General features: G+C 47.1%; 1 long non-coding RNA gene across 1 annotated transcript; it reads left to right on the top strand.

The window, feature by feature from the left end:
- Nucleotides 1-220: 220 nt before the first annotated feature.
- LOC134512347 (uncharacterized) lies at nucleotides 221-7,895 on the top strand. The gene is made up of 6 exons (XR_010070091.1): nucleotides 221-298; nucleotides 966-1,019; nucleotides 1,128-2,445; nucleotides 5,536-5,591; nucleotides 5,678-5,718; nucleotides 5,932-7,895. It is a non-coding gene; the product is annotated as an uncharacterized LOC134512347 (long non-coding RNA).
- Nucleotides 7,896-8,348: the final 453 nt, after the last annotated feature.

Here is an 8,348-nt window from a genome sequence, read left to right on the forward strand (position 1 = left end):
CCTCAGCTGTTTGGGCAGGCGTGTTTTGGTGTTCAGAGAGGCAGAGTTGAGAAGGCTGAGCTAAGACCTTCAGGAGCAGTAAGCATCCAGCCGCCTGTATAGTAGAAAGTTGACTGGTATGCTGCTTTTTTGTTTCCTTTGTTTTTAGGTCAGTAACTTTGTAATGAGTGTTTAGTGGGTGCCCAGATGGCTTAATAGTGTGCTTTTCTTTATTCTAGGAGTGCTGCATTTTCCTAGAAATCCTGATTTTATTGAAGATGGAACTGTGTTTTTTTCCACTAGTTTTGCAGTATGCTGTGTAAGTTCCTGATATTGTTTCTCTTAATTGAGTTGATGATGAGATTATCTTGTAGGCGTTAGGGTGAGCATTTTGTATGCATCTGCATATGGCATTTTAGCATGTCTCAAGAAAGCAGCGGGGATGTAAGGCATAGTGTTATTCAGGGTATGGCGTGGTTCATCACCTTTCCCCATTGCCCAGAGTGCTGCAGTGTCCCTAGAGTTTTTGCATCTTGCAGCAGGCCCCTTGTAGATTGTGTGAGGGCATTACTTATTTTGTGGGTCTGTAGCAGAGCCCAGAGTCTGTGGGAAAACAGAAGATAGGAGGTGCCTGCAGAACGCAGGGCACGGCTCAGAAGAGCAGCTCCTGAGGAGTGGCTGACACAGCGGGGTCAAGGTTGCAAATACAGGATGGGAGCTGTCAAGAAGAAGTGGGGGTCCTTCCCTGACAGCTGAGGAGAAGAGAAGGGGTTTCTAAAGTTTTGACGCTGAGGGTTGGCTAGGGAAAGGGAGGCACGTTCATCAGTCTTTGTCATATCAGTTTTGCATTTGGATTTGGGTGTCAACAGGGTCTGGTCTATGCTAGTCTCTTGCATTTGAGGTGAGCTGGATAGTATTGAGGAGGAGCACGGGACTGGTGATTTCACAAAAATGCAATGGTAACTTTGTGTTTGTTGGTATCTTAGGTGTCATAAATAATTGTTGCTGCAGCCTCTGACACTGGAATCAGTGTGAAGCAGGTGAGTGGATTGCTGTGGCACCTCTGAGGATGAGGGTGTTGTGGAAGAGGTTGGCATCTACTGTCATGGTGGTTACTGCTGGAGCTGTGGTTTCTTTTTATTTTGCAGATGAAGAGGAACCTGGTGACTGCAGGAACACATCAGTTAGCTGTTTGTTGTGGTTTTTCTGTCAAGGATGAATTCAGACCCCTGGCCTTCTGAAAGCTAAGTAGAGGGACAGGTGCTGGAGGGGGTCAAGGTTGACAGTTTCAGGGAGGAGTTTTAAAGTCAGGGTAGAGCAGAGGGCTATGCGGGAGCAGTCTCCTCTGAGTAGGTAAAGGGAGTGGGTTACTTTTCAGCACAAAGCTAGTGTGTGCTGGGCAGGGCAGATCTGGCCTGTGTCTTCGGTTGTATAGTTTGTGCGCTCTGTCTTCTGTGTCTTGGACTTTCCTTAGGTTTTGGTGTCCTTATTTCTCTTTGCACTCAAGGAGCACAGCATGTGCCTTGGGCACCACCTGTAGGGTCTCAAATGCCTGTGCTAATTGGCAGAGTGCCCAATGGGCACTTTTCTTGCATAACAATTTTAAAGTGCAGATAGGACTTGCCTCTCAGGAGTTTCTGAATGGTCCTCTTCTGCAGTGTCGTTCCCGGCTGCATGAGCAGCTCTGTTCTCTGGACTCTAGCAGCTCTAGCCATCTACTTTTATGAACTGTGATTTCATCCCTGCATCCTTATGTTCTCGGGTCTTAAAGCCAGGCTTCCTGCACATATGTCGTCTCAGTTTTGACAGGAACTTCTTGGAATGGGCCGTTACATTTGACTCTTTTATGGCTTTGACGTAGAGCCTCCTCACGTCAGTGCTGCAGCCCTGTAGGTCTTCTTGCCTGACAGTGTCTCTTGTCTGAAAGTCATTCTTCTTGTGGAGAGTTTTCTCTCATCTTGGAGTCACGTTGTCTCTGGTGCTGTGTGGTGTTGGGCTGCGGTGTGGTGTGGGTGTGTTTGGCGTGGAGCTGCCCTGCCTAGGGGTGTAGAGTCAGGGGTAGGTGGAACAGCAATAAGAGTCTATGGGCAATATGTTGATCTGCCAAGAATGTTTAGCCAAAGGTTGTACAGTTATCTGGGATCAAGCAGCCATCAGCAGGGACAGTCATTTCTATAGTGTTTTACGGAGATGATTGGAGCCTTCTGGGAGGGCCTGTTTGGCAGTAGTGAAGCAGATTGAAGGTGTTAAGGCTTGTACATGTGGGGATTAATGTTGGGTCCAATTTTTTTTAATGGCAGGCTGTAGTTGGAGCCTAGATGATATTCCTAAATGGAAACAAGACCCCTGGGATTGTTCAGCTACTGATCAGCATCTGGGTGACTTGTTTGTTAATTTTTTCATATGCAGAGGGACAAGATGTGGCCCAAAGAGCGATGGAGGAGGCAAGCGGGACCCCGTAAGAAGGTGGGTCAGTGCATGGTGCTGGAGGGAAGATGTGACTGGTGGCTATGTGATTATATTATGGTTTGGTGGTGGGGTGTTTTGTTTGGGTGTTTTTTTTAATTTTGAAGGTGTGAAGTGATGAGTAAAGCAGGTTATTGGCACTGGACATGACTTGGGCAAGGTGAGCAATGACTAGTGGGCTGAAGCAGTAATTCTTCTCAGATGTTATATTGCGGGTGAAGTTTTAAGTGTCCTTTGGGCCTGTTTTCCAGGTGGTCTGTAAGCCTCAAAGCGGCAGCACAAAACCATGGAGGGCAGGTGGGCAAGAGGCCAGGGTAAAAGAGTAGGAGACAGGAATGGCTGTGGGCAAGCTGAGGTTTCAGGCGGTATCTTAGCATGACCCTAGTTCCTGCACTTTATGGTTGGAAATAAGATGCCACATGCAACTGAAAGCATAGCTTTAGGTGCAAAAGCACATTAATCAGCTATGAAGGAACCTGGAAGAACCTGGTTCTGGCCAAGCTCCTTGCTGCCCCATTCAACACCAAGTGCTGTATGGTGCTTGGTTAGAGGAGAGCTTTGCCAGCACCTCTTAAAAAGCATTGGGCGTGTCCATCATTTCCCATGAGTCTCTGTTCATCAACATGTAAATGCCTTACTCAGGGGAGCTCTGGCTGGTCCCCCTTGGGGATTTCTCTCCCCACACTATATAACCCTTGTCAATGCTTTTCTCTTCATCAGCATGTACTCAACAAAAGTTTGGATCTCCAATGCAATACTTAGCAATGGGTAAGGGACACCTTCCTGCACCTGACCAGCTCTGAGTTTCCCTGTCTCTCTGCAGCAGTCCAAAAAGTCCAAGCAAAGCATCCTCTGGCTCACGCTGTCCCACTGAGTTCCTCCTGATGGGGACCATTTCCAACATCACTGGCAAAAGCAGCGCGTACCAGGCAGTGGGTCACATCCTGACGTCTGCCATGCACATTTCCCATCCCCTGCAAGGGGCTTTCAAAGCAACCCTCTGCTGGGCTGTTTGTACAAACATGCATATTTACTGTGTCAACACACACTAGAGAGCAAACACATTAAAAGGAAAAGGAAACAGACTACGAGCTGAGGCCTCTTCAAACCTTGCTCCACCGCAGGTCTTTTCTGGGATGTCAGGTTGGTGGCAAAAGCCTTCATTCCCAAAATCTCACCCCTCCTCTCCCCAGCTTGTGCCTGCCCAGCCAGCCACAGGGATCGAGTTTCTCTGACCAGCAGACATCTCTATGCTGCACACGTGCCTGAAGATGGAAAATTGAAGTGTCTTTGTGATAGAAGGCTCCTTGGACATTTTTGGTTCAAAAATCAGGAAACACAGCTGGGATGAGGGAGGCAGTGTGAGGGATACAGGGATGGTGGTAAGCAGATGATTGCTGCAAAAACCACCTTTCTGGTTTAACCCCTGGTCCCCGCCATCTCCAGCGCTGCTCTGCTGTGAAGATTAACTGGAAGGCATCCTCCTCCTATGAGTACCATCAGCCTCCTCATAAGATACCATCAGTATCATGGGGAACTCTGCCATGACACACAAGCCCCAGGCAGGAGGCAAGTTCATGCAGGCAGAACCAATACTTAGCAAACCTCCATTTTTCCCAAATAGGCTGAGCATTTCCAGGGGTTATTCGTTCTTGTGATGCTGCAGCCGGGAAGAGCAGCACTGAGATGTACATAAAAAGATGCTGAAAGAAAACCAATTCCTCCTGACTTGTTGCATACTACATCCAGCTGTTGCTTGCATTCACTGCTTCCTCTTTGGCTTGGCACACAACTGCACGTGTGTGTGTACATGAACACACAGATAAGACAGAGAGAGGTAATTATAAAGCTGAAGGCACCTAGCACTTCCCAGCTGTCAGTCCCAGAAAAAAAGAAAACATTGTGATTTAAATGCAGACATCTACCACTTAAGTAAAAGTAGAATCCCTGTTCAAGATGTGAAGACAACAGTTTAAATATATCTCAGAGAGGACAGTGATATAAATGCCTGCTGGTAAGTCCAGCAAAACCTTAGACACAAAAAGAAAAATTATTGAAAATAAAATCATCCAAGGACATGGGGAAAATCCCATCGTTGTGCCATGTGGAAGCTTTGCTCAGGCCATCGCACTACATTGGTGGGAAAATCATCTGCTGAAGTCCATCCCCTGCCAAGAAATGCCCCCAGGACCACGCACAAAGTCCTGTGCCATGTACAGGAACAAGCTTATGTGGGGAGCCGTGATCACCCCATTTGCAGGAGCCCAAGTCCAACACAGGTGTCTGCAGCACTGTGCATTGCACAGCATCCAAATTCCCATGCAAGACTGCCTGTCAGCAAAAAGCCTAGCTCTTGGGAGGGGAGCAGCCAGGAGACCTTAAAAGAAAAATCAATGCCAAATGATGTGATTGACACTTCAAAGGGTGTTTGGCACCTCACCGCGGAAAACTCTCCATCGCTTTGTAGGACCAAACATAAGGGGAGAATTCTCTGACCCAGATCCACCTGCCTGCTTCAAAACCATCCTGCCACACTTGTTCACACTGCCTGGCAGATCCTGGTCAAGAGGGATTCACTCTGCTAAGGACAGAGTCCAGGATGCCATAGGGTGCCATAGGATGCTGGCAGTGAGAGAGGGAGTCTGCCCATAATGGGATGCAGGGGAGAGCATATAGAGGTGAGATGTCTCCAAGAGATATCCCCCACCTGCTACCGCTGGGAATTCAATGCCAAGTTTTCAGAGAACTAGGTCCAGAGTCTACTCCAGAGCAACCCAAGGCAGCTGAGCTTTTGTAGGGTGCATTAACCTACTGGGAGCTGGGAGAGGACACGTGCAAGCCCTTTGGCTGGTGTTAGTTGATATGGGGTGGTGAGGCACTGGAAGAGGTTGTCCAGAGCAGCTGTGGATGCCCCATCCCTGGAGCTGTTCAATGCCAGGCTGGGTGAGGCTTTGAGCAACCTGGTCTAATGGGAGGTGTCGCTGCCCATGGCAGGGGGGTTGGAACTAGATGATCTTTAAGGTCTCTTCCAACCCAAACAATTCTATGATTCTATATGCTGTTTGGTTGGCTTTTTTTTTTTTTTTTCAGGTGCAGGATGCAGGCTCAGAGGGGCTAAGCCATACGCTGAGGAGTGGGCTGAGAAGGTGAGGTGGTTGTAGGCCATATTGGTGTCTTAATAGTGAAGTATTATACGGCAACTTGGTTAAGTATTTACCTTCTGTTTTTGCAGGTGTCCTGTGAACCATCTTTGGAAGTGGATGAGCATTAGAGGTGAGCTGAGGCAGTAGTGAGGAGGGGCTTGGGGCTGGTGACTTCTCACATGTGCAACAGTAATTTTGTTTCTTGTTATCTCAAGCAACGATGGCAACAGCATCTGACTCTGGAATCCCATTGTGCTTTTAAGGAAGGGGAAATTTTGGAAGAGGTTGGCACTGACCTCTCTGAAACTTCCTGCTGTCACTGTTTGGTTTTCTTTAATTGCAGATGATGAAGAGGGACCTGGTGACTACAGGAATGTCCCAGACAGTTGATGTGCTGTGTGTTTTTTTTTCTTTTTTTTTTTTTTGGTCAACATGGGATTTAAGACCTCCAGCCGTCTGAAAGCTAAGTTGAGCGGCCAGAGCTGGGGAGGGCTTGGGAGGAGGGAAGAAGTTTGGGAGTTGCAGGGAGGCCTCTTAAAGTTAGAAAAGGGCAGAGGGCTGTCCTGGAGCAGTCCCCTTTGGACAGGTAAAGGGAGTGCGTTAGTCTTGTTTGTGTGGTCTGTCTTCTGTATCTTAAACCTACCTTGGGTCTCAATGTCCTCCCTACACTTAGAGAGCACAGCCTGTACTTCAGGCATCATCCCTAGAATCTTGAATGCCTGTACTCATTGGCATTGCCCCAGTCGGGTGTGGCTTTTCTTGCATTATAAGCTTAAAGCATGGATTGGTCTTGCATCTTGGATGTTTCTGGATGGTCCTCATTTGCAGCATTGTTCCTGGCTGCGGCTCCTGTTCCTGTTCTCTAGCCATCCGTTTTCAGTGACTGGGACTTCTTCCCTGCATCCTTAAGTTCTTAGGTCTTGAAGCCAGGCTTTCTGCGCATACATCTTCTCAGTTTTAGAGTCACTCGTTGTCACGGGCCATTACATTGTACTCATTTCCTGGGCTTTCCCTAGAGCCTTCTCATGTCACCATCGTGGTCCCACAGGTCTTCTTGCCTGACAGTCACTTATGTCTGGGTGTCATCCTTCTTGCTGAGAGTTTTCTCTCATCGGTGAGGGGCATTGTTTGTAGTGTTCTGTGTAGTGTTGGTCTGTGCTTGTGTGTGTTTGGCTCAGAGCTGCTCTGCCCGGTTATGTAGAGTCAGGGGTAGGTGGAACATCAGTAGGAGTCTATGGTTAGTTTGTTGATCTACCTAGACTGTTGAGGCAAAAGTGGTACAGTCAACTCCCATCAAGTAGCCATCAGCAGGTGGTGTGGGCAGCTCTTTAATTAGGGGGGTTGTTTTGGGATGAGCAGAGCTATGTGTGAGGGGCTGTTCAGCAGTAGTGAAGCAAACTGCGTCTCAAAGATGTTAAGGCTGCTTTGTATGGGGTGTAATGTTTTTTGTTTTTTTTTTTTTTTTTTTTTTAATGTCAGGCTGTAATTGTACTCCAGATGGTATTTCTAAGGCAAAACAAGACCTTTTTGAGGGGGTGTGTGTGTCACATGGGGTTCCCCCTAAAAGAGGCAGTTCACAGCCCAAAAGCACCTGAAAATTCATGTGGGGAATGTGTGTTTAAAAAAATAATAAAACCTGTATATATGGGTATGAGGCATTGAAATAAAGAACAATTTCTCATTTTTATACATATTGAAAAATATGAGTGTATGTATATAAAAAGGAGTTCACAATAAAAACCTGTATCTACTATATTATATAAAGGATGTTATCATATTAAAAGATCTGTCCCATAGGCAATTTTTGCCTTCATGGTTCTCTCTGTCTCGCTCCCTGTTGCTTCCTCCTGTCTGATCTGTAGCCCATAGCGGTTTTCTTTCCTCTGTGGCTCCCTTTCCTTGTTTTTTCCCCCCCCACTTCTCTGCCCTGTAGTAGATTGCTGTTGTATTGGGTTTAAGAGACAAGGTTTTGTTGGCTGAGTTGTGGGGGCAGGGGTGGGTTCTGTGAGAAGACACCAGAAGCTCCCCCCATGTTGGGCACAGCCAGCTCAGAGAGGGACCTGACGCTGGTCAAAGCCGAGCCCATCAGCAACACTGGCCAGGAGTGGAGCAGAGAGTCCCTGCAACACATGGCGGCCCCGCTGTTGGAGCAGAAAAAGAGTGCGAGGAGGAAGGAGCAGCAGAGACAATGCAAGATGAACTGACCACAACCCCAACTCCCTGTCACCCTGCGTTGTCTGAGGGTACGATGTAGAGAAGTCGTGAGTGAAGATGATCCCAGAAAAAGAGAGGGGTGGTGGGAAGGTGTTTTTTAAATTAGTTCTTATTTCTTGTTCTTTGATTGACAATGAATTAAACGAATTTCCCCAAGTTGAGTCTGTTGCTCTTGTGACTATGAGCGATCTCTTTGTCCTTGTCTCAACCTACAAGCTTTTCCATTTTAACTTCTCCCCTTGTCTTGTTGAGGAAGGGCAGCCGATAGAGAGGCTGGGTGGGTACCCAGGGGCCAGCCAAGGTCAATCCACCACAGATTACTTCTATTAAGCTTTGTGTCCTTGTCTTTTAATGCTTGACTATGTTTCTTTTACCCAATCTATTTTGAAACTTTATTTCTCCCTTTCCATCCCTTTCTTTTAAATTCTTGCTTAGGTTTGTTGAACCCAGTTCGTTTTAAAATTTTCTTGCTACTTTTCCCTCTCTCTGTCTTCCCAAATTAATTTTAATTTCTTTCCCATGTTCTTGTACCCTGTCGCTTTTCAT

This window comes from Chroicocephalus ridibundus, chromosome 2 (assembly GCF_963924245.1).
Source record: "Chroicocephalus ridibundus chromosome 2, bChrRid1.1, whole genome shotgun sequence".
Classification (NCBI taxonomy): Eukaryota; Metazoa; Chordata; class Aves; order Charadriiformes; family Laridae; genus Chroicocephalus; species Chroicocephalus ridibundus.